The sequence below is a fragment of the Pieris napi genome, chromosome 10 (genome assembly GCF_905475465.1).
Source record: "Pieris napi chromosome 10, ilPieNapi1.2, whole genome shotgun sequence".
Taxonomy (NCBI): Eukaryota; Metazoa; Arthropoda; class Insecta; order Lepidoptera; family Pieridae; genus Pieris; species Pieris napi.
The window spans coordinates 9,169,593-9,187,576 of NC_062243.1; the positions used below are offsets into that span (position 1 = coordinate 9,169,593).

The 17,984-nt window shown below is 32.3% G+C and overlaps 1 protein-coding gene and 2 non-coding genes across 3 annotated transcripts in view; 2 read left to right on the plus strand and 1 right to left on the minus strand.

Moving 5' to 3' along the window:
- Positions 1-17,282, minus strand: part of LOC125052927 — a 28,449-nt gene extending 11,167 nt beyond the window's left edge. Inside the window, exon 1 of the mRNA XM_047654011.1 lies at positions 17,096-17,282. The gene's annotated coding sequence lies outside the window, so the exon portion shown is untranslated. The remainder of the gene's footprint in view (positions 1-17,095) is intronic.
- Positions 3,664-3,737, plus strand: Trnan-guu. The gene has a single exon. It is a non-coding gene; the product is annotated as a tRNA-Asn (tRNA).
- Trnae-cuc lies at positions 8,036-8,107 on the plus strand. Its single transcript has one exon. It is a non-coding gene; the product is annotated as a tRNA-Glu (tRNA).
- Positions 17,283-17,984: the final 702 nt, after the last annotated feature.

Sequence of the window (17,984 nt, forward strand, 5' to 3'; positions counted from 1 at the left end):
AGTTAATGATATATTGTTCATAAAAACAAAATTTAAAGATGCATACACAACATACCGAATACTAAAGTGAAGATAGATATGATTTGATAAGAGAAAAGAAAAACAAAAAAGAAACAGAATCGTAACGGGTACCCACGAAGTGGAAAACGAAAGAGAGGCAGACAGTAGTTATGTAGAGCACATACGGTCATTTTATCCGTTGCGCGTAAAGTCCTGGCTAATTAAGACAGCCTAGCTCCTTCCAGAAGCTCACATATTTGAGCACTTCGCAGGCTTCTTCGAGCGACCTCACAGCTCCGAATATTTCTGTTCGTAGGGAAGCCACAGGAGGCAGATAAGAATATCAATAAATAAATATAACTATATTGATTTATTTTTTAGTTTTTTAGTTTTTTTTTTTTATTTTTTTCATTTTTTTTTCGGATTATTGCAGTGTCATCGATCTTTGACAGGTGCGCAAAGTTTGAATTAAATCTGTCCGTTAAAAGTGGGTCAAAATCGAGTCCGAAGGAGTCGGTTACATACATACATACATACAGGTGAAGCTAATATAAAGCGTGTAAAAAGGGAGCGGATCCAATGTGAATTCGAACAGCTAGAGAACACCAAGATTGCGGAAACACGAGGAGGCCTTAGTCGAAGGAAACGCTGTATATTAACAAATAACCGTTTGCCAATAGATAACTATAGCTACTAATTATTATATTAGTTTAGGCACATTAACTTTATGTTCAGCATGTAAGCAAAACAGCTTTAAAGGCATTTTATTAATTTTATATTTTTGATTAATATCAGTTTTCTAATCCTGTATTTCAGAAAGCGTGCAAATGATAACATTTGCTAATCACCTCGTAGATGCATCCAAAAAGGAAAGTCAAACGATAAATCCTACTAAAGATGCAATCTAGGTTAGTTCTTGGGTGCTATGTTGATTAGTGAAACCTTCATACGAGACTAGCATTAGGTAGTTAAAGGACTTAATTATTTACTTTTTCGCTACGTGACTATATTATTTAAATCTATTACGTATTTTTTTTATATATTTATTATTCAGCTTTATTGTACCTTTCACTGTTTACATATGTTTTAATTGCTTTGCTTTGTTCCATTAGGTTTGTCTTAAGGTGATATCAGACGGTTCATTTTTTGTTCATTTTCACCTTTCATTCGGTACATTTCACTCGAAATGAAATGTCTGAACAAAAAATGAAACACGAGTGCCGAATGAATTCATTAGTGAACCGATCCAACAGTGTTGGATATTGGCATCCGGTATCTTTCATTCCCACTCCGAATGAACGAGAAATGAACGGTCTGAACACTGAGAGAACGTTCATTCGGATTCGGCCATTTTGTTACGAGTCCTGTAGCCGACGGACATCACATTGTCGACGAAGTTATAACTTTTTTTAACTTTTCTTCAAATTTACTTTCATCCATTCGAAGATGATTACAATATGAATCAGGATCTTCAACGGCTAGTTCTCTCAACAATGTATTGGAAGCTCCTAATCAATTTCTTCTTTCAATCCATGGTCGCACCCACCACCGTCGACGTTTTCTTTGCTTCTTTTTTGTCAACTCTTTGATTAAATGATCACAAATTAAACTAACTCCAAGACGTACGACTTCATTCGATGACATATTTAAAAGAAAGAACAATGAATGTTCATTTCTGTATCATTTCGTCTAAGCCGTGTGAACATAGAATGAAAAAAAATGAAGCATTCACTCGAGTGAACAATCATTCGAGTGAACCGTCTGATATCACCTTAAGTAATTTTATGTCAATATAATTGTCAAATATAATTTTGTGTAATTTTATGTGTGAATCGTATTCGTTCGACCGATTTTTCTGACGTTGCCAATCTGAATACCACGAAAAAGTCTTTTCATATTTTGCATTAGGTACTCACAAACATTCTTTCTTTATAATATTAGTATGAACATGCATACATAATCAATAAAGTATATGCTAAGTCAAAAAACATAAAAACACAATATAGATCGCAGAACAAAAGTTGTTTTGCTGCATGCATAGTTGGAGCTAGAACGCATGTTCTAAAGGTTGATAATCGCACGTTTAATCACTAACACTGCATATACACGTTATAAAACAGCTGTAAAAACAACTTCATAACAGGTCAGACGGTGTTAATTGAGCGTGCACCTGACGATTAAAAACCTCACTGACCGAGAATCGAACCTAATACCGTCGGCGCGCTGAACTGTGACAATGTGTTAACGGTCGTTGAATGTGGGACAAGTTAAATAAGCTATTAAGTAATTATGGTATCTAAGTGCTTATCTGCTGAAGAATGAATTGCAAAGCGAGTTAGATAATTGTTAAGGAATTTAAAAGCTAAATCGTATGTGTAATCATTTATAAAATTCTTATTTAAAGTGGTCTCCATATATAAATGAATAATAAAATTTCAAAATATGTATAGAACTGTGAAACTCAATGAAGATTGCTTCAAATTTTTCAATTGAACCAAAACTTTTAATTTTTACCCGTGATAAAAACACTATAACTTTGTTAATTAAACCTAATGCCATTGTCGCATTATTTTACTGACGACCACACTCCTCTGAGCTACAATAAAAGTACAAACACTTAGTACTTAAAATAGGCAGTAAAAAAAAACAGTGAATCGAAAATTTCGAAAAATTTAAGTGTGCGTGAATGATTGAGAATTTTAATAACGACGTAAGTAGAAAATAACCGCCCCCAGAGTTCTTATACAAACTTGATTATATCAACACAGTGTTTTAGATGCACGGTCATATCTTTTTCTGCAACTATCAACAGTAAGTTGTCAACTGTTAAAGCAAGTTTAGTAGTCATACTACACATTTTCAAGTCGCAGTCGTCAATATTTAATCTTGTATGAATAAACTAGACTTTAGAGTAAGCCATAATTTGCTTTATCACCACTAGTAATTAGAAAGTAACGCGGATAAGATCGCTTTCAAATCACTTCCAGTTAAAAATAACAATCTTACAAGGAAGAAATTATCTTACATACAAAAACATGCATTTATTTATTACGAGAAATTATACGTAATTAACTTGTGGCTAAATTCATAGATAAGAATATGAGTTTAACTTCATAACTTAGGCGCTGTTGAGTCAAACTTAATGAAATTATAGTACGCAGCTGAATGTTAAAATGCTGTTCTCAGCAAAGCGTTTTACGAATACGTAAAAACTTGTATACATTGCTTATAAACGTATAAAAGATGTACACGTTCATAATAATCGAGATAAATATCGATTTTGTATCGTTAATGAACGATTCTAGGCGTGACAGGAGATTTAAGAATGCGCGTCTTAAGGGTCTAATTTAGGCGGAAGCCAGTATAATAGAAAGTTAAAAATACAAGTGAAATGCTAGGAAGAGATGAAACAGGCACAAAAATGTGGTCTTACCGGTTTGTTGGTCAAACTAGTTTATATTGCGTCCACTTTCGATTAAGTGAAGTAATAAAGGAATATGTATTAACCTTTGAAGTACAATGAAGAGTAAATTTTAGGTGTATTATTTAATCATATTCTATTCATAAAAGTATATAATTATCCGAAATATATCTATGTATAGTATCGATTATTGTTTATATAAATAATTGGAGACGATTAAAAAAAATGTATTAGTACTCATCGCCTCCGTGGCGCAATTGGCTAGCGCGTTCGGCTGTTAACCGAAAGGTTGGTGGTTCGAGCCCACCCGGGGGCGGAAAAACTTTTTGTATTATTAATCTAAATATACTTCAACGGAGTTGGAATAACATAATTGAAACCATTAGCATGTAGTAACTGTTAAGAACAAAAATTAATTCTATTGAATATTTAATTATATGTCTATAGTTATCAATTAAAAGATATGGTTTTATTGCTTTAATATGGCCTTGTAATTTTCACAGTATAATGATAAGGTATATCAAAAGAGATTGGCAAATCATACTCGTCCTCAATGCCACATTTTCAAATCATATTAATGTTTGTTTTGTATTTTTAATGTTTCGATGGTATATGTTTCTTCGAAACACACACGATTCACAATAAAACAGTCAGTTTGCCTGAAAGATAACGTAAAACCTTTAAAATGCTTCTTATGACCTTGTACTTGGTCAAAAAACCTGGTAACTAAGTAGCTAGTTAGGCAGGCCTTCTAAATTAAGATATAGTTTCACATCGCACAATAAACCTTCCAGTTATTTTTAAATTTACAGTTACGAAACCTTTATAAGAATACTTTTTCGGTTACAAGACACCTGGTAAAATAAAATAACTCAAGTTGTTTTCACTTTCGCCCAAACACGATGTTTATCACGATCAATAAATACTTTAAGAAATTTATTTTTATAACACTGAATACGGTGTACATATTAAATGAGTTTTTTCTACGTAGAAATTTGTTAAGGTACATGTTCTTTTTCTATTATTATCAAATAAATGTTTACAAATTATTGTAATAACTATTTTAAAAGAGTAAGTATGGAGTTTCTTGCCCATTCTCCTCCATATGTAACTACCTTTTGGAAGGGACAACTAGAGATATATTTAAAAATATTTTTAAATGTCAAAAGTGCCTTTTGAAATAAATGATTTGGCTGACTTGATACCCTTTTAAAAAGTTATTTCTTTAAGTTGGTTTAAATCTATCGAGTTTTGTTTTATTAATGTAGCATTGACTTGTTATTCGATACAATTTTTCTAAAAAAACTAAACAAAATATTAATGCGTCTTAGTGCGTGGATCGTAAATTTTCATTTCATTTTTATATTTGTATTTAACATGGTTAATGTAATGTAACTAAAATTAATGTTATATCTAACGAAGTCTAACACCTGTACGTCAAAAATGTGTTTTAGCTTTAAAATTATAGAGATCAGCCATTACCTTGTACGTTAATGTATCAAAATAGCGTTTAGACTTTGGGGGAAAATGTGTGTTAATAAGAGACACTGTTACATATGAGTAAATATCTTGGCGAGCCAATTTGTAGGACCGCCTCTAAGCCTACTCAACAGTTATGTCAGTGGTATATACTTAGAATAATAATATAACGAGATCGTTTACGTTATAAACAAAGTAAAAATTCTGGAGATGTTATCATCAAAATAATTACTTAAGTTTTTATTAATTTATATTTTATTAAATAATATTACGTGGTTGCCGCTTACTGAATGCCTACGTTCTAAATAAGCGAGGCATGTATTATGCAATGCGTAATTTTACGCTCTGACTTACTTCCTGAGAATGCAATCAATTTTATAACGACACAATATTATACTTATTTGGTCTGTAATTCTCAAATGCTTTGCTATAATTTGGTGTAATTTTAAGAAGTGAATGAAATTGTTATCATTCTAAGTATAGTTGTAAACTAAACTTACGTTATCAATATTGCGTCTAAGAATTATATGAAACTAATAAAACATAGTAACAAAAAATTCTTTCGTGTTTAGTACACATGGCATACAAGTCAAAGTTTAAACAAAAAACAAATAATTATTTTATATTACAGAGAAACAAAGTTTGTCTTCTCCGTGTTTCATGTTTTAGCCAAAACTTTTAGTTGACTTTGACTTGACCTTTAACCCCTTAGAATCTAGGGCCTAGATGGAGCAGACGGGTCCACAGTAAGTACCCATCGGGTTCGGTCTTAAGCATTTCACCTCAGTCCAAGCTCCTCGCTCGTCAAATATGCACCAATGAAGTAATTTCTGCGCATGCTTCATAAACTGGTAGAAAAATATCGTCACTATATTCCGCATGTTTGCCATATTTACTCTTAGAACAAGCTTTTGAAATCTAAACCATGTTTTACAAGTATAGAACCTGTTATCCAATGGCTTACTGACAAACGGACGCGTGTCCGGTAAAAGTGTAAATAATTTATGAATATACATATTACCATCCGTAACAGATATAGACAGAAAGTTTGTAACTTGAAAATAATTTTGTAATATAGATGATATTTATATTACAAAATTATCCCTTTGTTATTAGTAGTTGTCGAAAGACAAGTTGTAACCGAACTACCCTTTGCCGATAATCAATAGATATTAAAATTGTTAGTATATTAGTTAAACTCTAGTTAATAGTCAAAATGTGTTTTTTAGATAGTAGTAGTACAATTTTAGGCGCACGAAACTACTCTGTGTAAAACTTGTTAACAACAATAAAGGCTTTTTTTTAAATTAGTAGTTATACTGGCATTACTGACTTGGTTTCTATGTTCTGTATGTAAGATTTTTTGTTCGTCTCCGTTTGAGCATGTGTGATGTTAAAATAAAATGCTTTATTCTTTCTAACGCTAGAGTGTAGGCTTTTAGGGTATTCAGAAAATGAAGTCTGACACCCAAAAATCTGTTTTTGACATATGGGAGCAAGTTTCTCGTTTCTGAATCTCACTCTTTGATTTTTCACTATTAATTTGATGAGGGTAATGAACGATTTTGTTGTTATTAAAATTGTCTTTGGTATTAGAATTAAAATTTATGTAAGATTTAGTCGATAGCGCTTCTATATCTCAAACGCTAAGTTGCTACTCTAACTACTACTTACTAATACTGGCACTGGTACAGAGTGTTACCTGGTCGAGAGAAAGTGTGGCAAGTCGGGCGAAATAATTAGTATTATTTGGTAAATGAGCATTTTTTCCGGAGCCACTGAGCGTGCCATGTGAAAGCCGATAATAATTAGATTTGGGGATTGTTCTTACAAATTTAAGTGTATCATATTTGCTAGGATGGTTTTTTTACTACGGTCAGTGATGTAATGTAAGAAAAAGTTGTCTTATTTCTGCGAACATTGTCGAGTTATTTCAATGTTCAGTCTTTACATCCGTTTAATGAATTCAGGAATATTTTCACATCTGTCGTGCTATTGACAAGACTGCTATTATTTAAATATGTGTTCTGTAAAATAAATGTTAATAACATTACAGATATACTGACACTAAATTTTCAGTGTTCTTAACTATTTCTTGAATTATATTTAAATACTTGTGGTAAGCATTTGTAATTGTGCCACTAATAAGAGTCATGTCTGTTTCTCGAACTCAGTGACGTTGTGGCCTTTAAAAACTCGTCGTGGTAATGGGATTTGGTAGAAATAGATTCTATAACCGCGATAAGGTTTTTATCAAAGATTGCGCGAGAAAATTCCCGGTTAACGCGACTATACTTTAATCCGCTGTTGTGATATGACTAAAGACTGCTATTTTCTTTGTTTGTAATACAAATTATTCATGAATCAATAATCAATAATCTAGGTATGTAGGTAAGTAGCACTACATTATTCTAAAGCTAAAAATTATTAGAGTAAATTATTAAAAGAACAAATCCACTTTCGTTTCTATATTTTTTTATAGAACATGGGGGGCAAATGGGCAGGAGGCTCACCTTCTGTTAAGTGATACCGCCGCCCATGGACAATCTCAATCCCAAGTGCGTTGCCGAAAATGAAAAAGAAAATGTCTAAAATGTCAACAATTGCTTTCTGTGGTATAATTTTGCGGTCCAAATTAAATTAGCTAGTAAATCGATTTACGGTAGGTACAAATGCTGGTTTGTGAAATTTTCAATTATTATTTTTTGTTTTCATACTCAAATGAAGTCATTATTTAGTACTTTCTTATAGTCATTCCTTGTTTCTATAATTTTAATCAATAAATATTCAGCATCTGTCAAAATATGTTTTTCTTACCTTATCGCTGTAATTATCTTCATCTTTAGATTTACATTACCGTAGGTATAAGAAGATACCCGACAATACAAGTTGTTAACAGTCAACCTTTAGGAACCTTTAGTTATAAAGTGGCACCTGAAGATGAAGAAAAAGTACAATTGTTCGTGGCTTGGGTTAACCGTTTGTTAAGGCTGAAGATCCGGTTTAACATGCAATAATATGTCCGTCCTATGGTCCATTAGAGGGAGACATCACATCACTAGAGATTATGTTGATATTGTATTAATACTTTATTGTTAATCAAATCTGTTGAGTAATTTAACTCAAACTCTCATATCCGATATGGTCTAGTGGCTAGGATACCTGGCTCTCACCCAGGAGGCTCGGGTTCGATTCCCGGTATCGGAAATCTTTTTTTAACTTGCGAATTCTAAAGGGTTAATCACTTTTTAATTTTAAATTTAAAATAAAAAAAAGGATTTATAAAAAAATTAAAAGAGAATTACTTTTATAATTTTCTTAATATTAGCAGATTTATGAACCATTTAAAACCTCATAACGAAGTGTATCAAATATATCTCGCCTCCCTATTATGTCACATAACACTTGTAATCGAAACGTAAAGCGAATACAAAAGATACAATTACTCTACATTATGTACTCACACCATTCACAGAATGAATACATAACATTTATTTGGGTTTAACAAGACGTGATAAAGTTAAATCTAGATCAACAAGCACGCGAGATGCGTCTCACTCATTCATGTACTCTTCTGGATGTTTTAACACGCTATTTTAACTGCTTTTCTTCAGCCTTTGTATGTTTAATAGTACACTTTTCTTAATTATATATAGTTTGGCTTCCTACGGAAACTAGGAAAGTGGGAGAAAAGTAATGTTGATTTTAATAGTCATATCGTAGAATTTACGATGCTTTGAAAAAGTTTAAGGATTTTTTTGGACCCATCTGTGTATCTAAGTCTCTTGTCTCATGATTATAGCAATAAATACAATTTAGCCGAATGAGTTTAGATATAGTTTTGTGAAACATTGGATTATTGTCACGATCGGCTACGGTTCATGGTATCCGGTATTTAATCAAAATAACTTAATGATATTTATTTCCAACACATAAATATACAGTATTTACAATATTCTTAACCTACAAAGTAATAATAATAACTCATATTTAATAAATAGAAAATTAAAACAAATTTAAGTTTGGTCCTTGTGGCACCAAATTTAAAAAGCTGTATTGCGATACTTATTCTTTGAAATAATAATAATAATGTAATAGATATTGTATCGTCCTATATTTCATTTAAAGAAATGCTTTCTTAAAAAAATATTTATGTGGAAATATAACCAAATTAACTATAACTAATATAACAGAGATGTACATATTACACAATATAATCGTGAGAACGCAGGTAAAAGTCATTTTCACGATCAAGCACACGTTTAATTTTGGTCTTTAACTATTTGCAATGTGTGTGTCTTATTACAAATGGCGTAATTCGAAGTCCATGTGTTCGGTTTCCCGCGAAATAATTGTTCGGCATATGAAGTCATTTTTTAAGTCGGTCATTCTATTTGGTTTTGTGTGGAGCAGGCAAAATTATTTAATAAACTTGTTGGAATTTAACTGTAACTTTCTTATAAATTGGAGTTATTTAATTGAATTATAAAATTAATTCCTAATTGGTTCCATTGGTGTGAAAGTTGCGTTTATAGCGAAAAGCGAAAATGTCTAATTTATTTAAATCGGTTTACGTAATTAGATATTAATAAACGATTATCGAGTACTTTCATTAAATAACTTTGATTTTATTTGACTTTAGTTTAGGTTCTATTTATTCAAACTTCTCGTAACAATAGCGACTGGTATTTTGGACATGACGTAACTGTAGCTTCAAGTATACGAATTGGAAATAACCTATAACAAAATACATGGGTCTATTTCGACCTCTATAAAACATAACTTCTTGACTCGAAATGTATCTCCTTTACGGAGATAAAAAGAAAATACCATCGCCGATTCGCCAAATAAGTGCAATAAATCATCGAGAACTTTCGCTTTTTCTCAATTTTATCGAAAATAATTATGTTCGATGTCAGGTTCACATCACTTTCTCCGGTCAGCGGTCATTGGCCTTGTAATGCCCTAACTTGTTCTCCGCTTGGTGTCATTATCGCTAGCTGATTCATAAAGGTTACGTATACATTTTTACGTAAACTTGACAGCGATCCTACCTTATTTTAGCGGAGCTACGGCCCAAAACAGCTTATTTGAGTCACACTACACACCGTATAAAACTGTGTTAATCTCTAAAAGATTGAATATGCATCCGGGGTTTCCACAAGATACGACCATCCGAACCGCACAGTCCGATGTTTAGCGGAGCTGGGGAAGACAAAGAGAGCTAACAGGGCACATATTTTGTTATATAGATATTCTTTAGCTTTACAATCAAACTCCATATTGCCGCTTTTATTAATATTTTTACTATTTATTCACAAATTTGGGTAAAACAACCCGTGTTCTCATTAGAGGAGCATTGAAAATCGGCGGTACACTTCAGCAAATGTCGAGTGCCTCATTCACCTCACCGCTTACTGCTTAGCAAAGTTATATTTCTTTTAATGTTATTTTATCGAACATGTTAGTAAGTAAGTAATTACACTAAGAGCAAAGAATGTATGTGTGTGGCGGAGTAGATTTTTCTTTCTTCTTTCATATTAAACTTTTGCCTAAGGCACTGCAGGTGTCGCAAAAGATTCGTAGTCCTTAAGCTCAAGCTTTCACTTCATTAAAATTATGTAAATTAAACGCTCAAAAAGTGGAGCAAAAATGCTGATCACGGCGAAAGTGTTCGCGACTTAAATGTGTTAAAATACTTGTTAATTTCATAAAAGGTAATTACCGTCACCATGCTTCGAGAAAACTTAATGGTCCTTATTGTACGTTGTCATGTAAGAAAATTGTATGCGGCCGTAGAATTCTTAATACCTATTATTGGTTATGTATACAAACTAGAGATTAAAATTCACTGCCACAGAAAGCAAGATAATATAGTGTTATTTTTATATTTTACGGTATTTATTATTACATGAGTAAAGAAAACTGTTAAAATATGGAAATAACTAATGAACATTTTGTGTTGTTTCCATACCTTCAACGTATTCGAATGGTCAAAATCAAAACTTCTAAAATTAGGCAAGTACTCCCTTTTAGTTATAGGCAGCCGAATTGGCAACTGTATAATACTTTATATCTTAATTAAAGGTGTAAAACAATATATTCTGTTATAGGCGTGTACTAGTAGTAAGTACATGTCTAATTGTCTATTTTGAAAGGTCTCTCGTCTGGGTGGAGCGTAGGCGCAAGGTGAACTTGTATATATAATTGTTTAATCTTTTATTCAGATAGTCTTTTGTTTAGAATGGAAGTATTAATTATTCCCATATGTCGCCAACATTTGACAGTTTAATACGAATAGTGTAATTTTGAGGTAGCTTTTATTTTCATATTCTTCTCCGTAACTTTTGACTTTGCCAAGTAATATATCAACTTAAGCACGAAATTAACGATTTTCTTAGTCAGTTCTTATTACCTTACTAATATAATTTGACGTAATGTTTATGATTTAATTTATACTGTTTAATGGTACTTAATATTATTACGAAAATTCTAGTGTTGCCCTATAATTATAGCTGTGTTGGAGTCAGGACTTTAATATTTATTAACGACAATGAGATAATTTGAGTTGATTTCGTATCCGCCGAATTATTTAGAAACTAGACTAACGGATATCTTGTGGTATTTTAAATATTTTTAATTAAAGGGAAATTAAATGCCAGTAGTTTGATTAAATTACATCCTTATATTAAATGTTGATTAACACATTAATATTATGTGTATGACCGGATTCCTGCTGTTTAAGTATTGGGTTTATAGTTCTAGGTTGGACTTCCGGAAATAAAAATCTTAATTTGATAATTTAACGATATACAATTTATTTATTACATTCCTGTAGAGCCTCTGATGAAGATGGAACACCACATCACGGTTTTGGTTGGCGTAAAAGATAAAGCTATATAAATATATGTTATATAAAGCGAATATGTATATATGTGAGTATTCAATCTTCGAAGTATATAAGTAGGTATTACAATTTGGATATACCAATTTACTTTAACTGTCTTTAATATACTATATTCTGATGTAGATAAAGCAGTCGTTGACATATATTGCTACACTTTTCCGCCGGCGTTGCTCGCAATATCGGAAGTCATTATACGACACATCAATTGGAATTGGCTCTAGTTTTGCAATTTTCATGCGCATTATGAATACAAAGTTGACATGGGTTCCCTGGGGGGAGAAATATCTACGTTTCACTAAACATTGTAGGACTATTATTATTTTTTCGTCAGTAAAATAATAAATAATTATGTCATCACAATAATCAAAATTTAAGAGTCTTTCCTCCAACTTTGATTTTCTTCCCTTTGGATTAGAGACTCTTGGGCCGTGGGGTTCAAGTGGGGAGGCGCTAATTACTGTATATTTGTGAGTTGGAAATAAATTTGATTAGTACATTACTAAAAGCTTTTTTTTAATAAAGGGTTCATATATACATAACAACCCTATACTAATAATACTAATGTTTACGTTTGATATTAATAATGAATTAATTAGATCAATAAATTATCAATTTGATCATAAATTATATCATAATCTCCTAGCATTAAAGATTACTTATTCTAAATTTAATTATTCGCGTTTTTCATTTAATGTGAGTAATAGTGAAAGGGTATTTAAATGTTTTTCAACCTTGACCAGATTTTATAGTGACTCATGGCAGTTACGACAACTGGGATCTTCTCGTTACCCGCTTGGCGTCTCAAGCGTCGGTTTGAGTGTATTTGTATTGCTCGTTTGCTCTTTTCCAAAACTAGATTGTGAAGTCGAATTTTAATGGCGGTGGGCAGGCCACATAGCGCGCAAGGACAAGAACCGATTGACCTCAGGCTCTTTGAATAAAGACCTCGGCAGAACATAAGACCGCGCGGCCTCAACATCGTCAAGGAGGTTAGCTCCCCGTAGACGCAGACAGGCCAGTGCAGGTCGTACTGGAGGAGGCCTACGCCCAGAAATAGAACAAAAAAAGAGGCCGATCATGCAGTCTATAAATATAAAACAGGTTATATGGAACTTGAATCATGAATTCTTGTTTCAATTTTATTTGAAAATACGTTTTACCCGTAAGTACATAATATAGGCGAACATGAATAATTAGATATATAGCCTGCCCTTGGTAAAGTATGTTGAGTAAAACATGTTTAGGGCGTAACACCCACTGTCTATATTAGGTTGATGAATTTAGGATGACATATTCCCTTAGTATAAAGTTGTTAAATAAGTTGGAAAAGTTGTTCGACATTCGACACCACTACATAATGAATACTGCATAGAAATCTGATGTAATATAATAAACTTTGATATTTTTATGGTTAGCTAATATTATTTTTTAATTTAAGATTTTCGTTCTTAATCTACACGGTTTTCAAATTTTCCACTTTTTAATACGAAGCTAGTAAATATTAATAAGTAAAATACTTCGCTTGACACACAAAGTGATGTAGTAAAAGCAAGACGTTTACAGAAAGTCGAGAGTCCAGACCGGTCGGAGCGAAAGTGGAAGCTTCATAAAAACTATACTATTTCGTAATACAAGTTCCTTTTAACGTTTAATCAAAATAACAAGGGCGCCATATTCCAGTTATAAAACCTCCAGAAAGATTTATCAATATCATTCTTGTTACAATTTACACACAAAGCTGACAAGAAATATTGACTCAATATGTTTATAAGACCGCCAATGTATTATCGTGTAATTATTTTGAAATTAGAACGAAAAGTTTCGCAAACATTCTTTTGTTTTTAAGTTAAATAAAATCCCTACTTATAGCTTTGTTGTTTAAAAGATATTGGTATTAATTGATTATTAATACAAATATCTTTAATATGATACGAAAGAACTTAACTTTCAGATCCTAGTACATAAACTAAATTTTAAGTATGCGTTTATGAAACTAAGTTATAGTCGCGGTGAGAAGATGCTTGTTTGTTGGAAAAGTCAACGAACGTTGAGAATTTTCTGCATGTTTCCATTGTGTTACGATCACGTCATTAATCAAGGAATAGAATAAACGAACTATTGTTATATCTTCCATTATTAAGCTATAAATTATTTCTCGGATTTCAAGATTCCTGGTGTTTTTATGAATTTTAAGTTATTTTTATGTGCGTATAAAAATAGTAAAAGCTAGCCTGAGCAAAATCAACCAGCTTGCACAGGTGATCTAAACGCTTACAAATCAATTTACGATATATGTATTTTAATTGCCAATAAAGGGCAACAGCGTATTAAGAATTGTTATTCAATGCATCATACTTGACTAACATTTAGGATAGCGGACAAAGAAAAATGATAAATGATCATCATAGTTAAATGTCATGTAATTGTATAGAGGTGCGTAAGCTGTAAGATTCCAACCGAAAAATAACTATGGTTTTCTATTTCAGTGTGCTAAGCCTAGAGTTACAACCTTTTTGGTCTGTTCCACAGATTATTGTAACTGTTTTGTGATTATTAGTTTTTTCTAATTGACAATTAGGTGAACAGGCTTCTGTACGCGACTTCGATACTCGAGATGTTTTCCTTCACCGTACCAGCGAGCATTTAATGCGCACATGAACATATGTTAAGCATAGTTCATATGAACACTGTAATAACTCAATATCTATCTATTTGTATATAAAGCAGTTGTTACAAAACATGCGGTGACAACAGACACAAGTCTGTTAATACGTTTGCACTACAACAGAACTACAAATAAGTCGTAATTTTTGTATTATGCCGGAAAGAGTAAATATTAAAGTGAAACCGCATGTAGAGTGGAGCTACGCCGGCCCACTGATCCAGATGGCCGCTAAGCGCGTCGCACGCGAACTATTCGTTATATATTTACATTTATTTGCTTGCACAGGGAAATATTTCATTAGGAAATATAAAGTAATTTTTAAGAAACACTCATTTCAATATGCATATTTGTGAATTTTGTAGAGTCTTAGTAACGACGTACACTCATAAATGCTTACAAAATATTGTCTTAAACCCAAATAAAAATGATGATTAAGCAGACATGTAAATTTCAGAGCTTTAATTCCTATTATTTATGGTACTAAAGAGATGTTATCTGTAAGACCTAGGAAAGTCACCAAGTAATTACACAAAACAAAAGAAAGTCTAGCATAAACATAAAGCAAAGGCACAAAGTAAAAACTATTGCCTAAAAAAATTAAAAACAAGTTCCATCGCGTTATGTATATATATTTTGTTGCCAAATAATCTCTTTACTCCGCGCTAATTATATCGCGTTACTAGAAATCTGTATGTTTTATGCTACTCATTCAAATAAAATGAAAGCAATAAACGTGTATCATATAACTTACGTAATGCGGTAATATGTAAGAGATAGTATGAAAATAAAATTATGTCCGTTTGCGGCTCTAATCAAGTTAGCGTTGACAACTTTCTCCATAATACTTGTCACTGACCGCGACCACGCCTCCGAGTAAAACACTTCCGATACGAGATTTAGGTAAAAGCGCGCGAGCGTTTTTATTAAGAAATTATTTTGTATAGGTTAATTTATTTACACAAACTTAGTGAATGTTTAAATTTAATTACTCTCAATTTTCGGTAAATAACCTACATCTTATAAACTATATTATACTAGCAGACCGGCCAAGCGTTGCTGTGGCTAAGGTTTTAGTTATATTACATAGTAGTAACCTATTCAAGGGAAACGGTAGGAAAACACCAGTCATGGGGACCACCATGCTTTTTTGGTGGTAATGGGTAGGTAAATTGTAGCTTATTTGAAACTTTGGTACTTTCAACACAGCGCCATCTGTTAGAATTGTGACTATCAAATAATAAACAAATATTTTGCAATAAAATAAAATTGCGGATATAAATTGAGATGTAAGCTATCCTATCTTTTAAGTTAGATCAAACCGCACACGGTGTGAAAATTTGATTGAAATCGGTTCAGTAGTTTAGGATGGACTCCTGACTCCATTAAGATTTGCGATAAATACAATATAGTACATCATTATCCATTATATACTATCAGAACCCCAAGGTCCGAGACCGAGGTAGACCGGGGCTGCGTTGAATGGATGGAGTTTTCAAGGACGTCGAAACAATAGGGATTCGAAATTGGACGTGGGAAGCACTGGAGAGATTGCGATGGCGAAGTGTACTTGAGGAGCCTAAGGCCCACAAGAGGCTGTATAGCCAATGATGATGATGATCAATGATGATGATGATGATAGTAGCAGCAATTTCTGTACCTCAATTGTCATTTAAAACCATAACCATGAAACTTTAACGCAAGTGACAAATTCGACGCCCTTGATCGAGTGAAAGTGTACGCGAAGTAAATTCTTTATAGATATTATTGTCTGAAGATCTATACGAGACAAATGACTTTCTAATTCGATACTCAATTGTGGGAAAATAATAGAAATCGCGTGAGTGTGTGCCTTACGTCATTTAATTTTATAATTATCATTTTTATTATTATTATATTATCCATACGATTTTTAAACCACAATAGAGTATTTTATTTGTAACTGTAAAGTTTTCACTTCGAGAGAACCGGGGAGAGCTTTTGAAAAACAAAATAGTCAAACAAACAAACAAAATATTAGTATTTAAAAGCTCGTCATATTAGCTACGAAATAAAAACGATATTATTTTGCTTTATGTTGTTGTCGCGCAACTTATTCGATAGCGCCATAAAAGCTTTGAAACACTAAGAAAGAAAAATCATCATAGGAAAGATGTTACAAATCTAAAAAAAAATTAAATAGCATAAATGTTACTTCAATTCCACGCCATAATTTAGACACTTTCATAAAAAATGATTTATATAATATCCTTAGATCATAGTTATCTTATATTCACACTTAATACGTAAAAAATGTCATAAAAAGTTTTATATGAAATTTCTCTTTTGACGATGTGTTTAATTGCATAATTTATTCTATATATACTTGGGAGGTTTATATATATTTCGTATGAATTTTTAAAAATCAAGTAGTGTTTTTTTAACTAGGTACTATTATATTTTTTAATATGTTAATTATATTGTTATTTAGTTTGAGTGTGAAATTTGTAAAAAAATAATATGGTCTTTGCATTAATAAAAAAAATATTTACTAAAATTATTTTTATTTTTAATATATGTTTCTTAAATCTTTAGTAAATCCTTATTGCCTCAAATATTATCGATCTAATAATTATTTCAAACCTACCTTAAAACTTTCACAAGCAACACTTAAAAGTTCACACGAAAAATCCAAAAATATTCAATATCCTTTCAACGTCGATTGAATCACATTTTCTGCACGACAAAAATGGTTCATCGTAGCACAACTACGTACAAATAAGGCGTCTGTCCGCCACGGTGGTGTGAAGGCAACTGATGGCGTCTGGGCCAGTGGTCGCAGCTAGCCGGTATAGAAAGAGTGGTAGAAAAGCGAACTTGATTTTCAAAGCGTTACGAAAGATTTTAAACTGGTTTGTATTATAAACTGCCTCATTGGTTCAGTAGTTAGCATTTTGACTGAAGATCATAAAGCCGGGTTCTAGTCCTGGGTAAGGCCGAAAAATATTTAATATGCCATTTTGAATTTTCTATCAAAAATGTATTAAACTGCAGTCGTATGAACATCCATCCCATAGTAGTATAAGTAAGCTTTACAACAAAGGGTGTGCGCACACACTTACGCACTAAAGTCCTGCGTATATAGAGATAGAGAATAGGCTGGCCTCGCCCTTATTACTATATATGACTCAAACTTCAATCTGGGTTCCTTTGAGGGTCTCAGTCTATCAGTACCTACTCATGTGTTTGCGCCACTATGGCATATTTCGGTAAATAAAACAGAGGGCATTTAGGCAGCAGGATCACCTGATGTTCAGTAATACCGACACTCACATAGCCGGATAGCTCGCAAGTGCGTTACCGGCGTTTTAGGAAACGGTACGCTCTTTTCTTGAAAGACCCAAGTCGAATTGGTTCTCTAAACCAAAGGTCATTCAAATCAGTACAATAAAAATTTCTTATATTTTTTATAACCTATATGTATATCATAATCTGCATTAATTGTTGTTTATTTGTTGTATATTATCTTGTGCGCA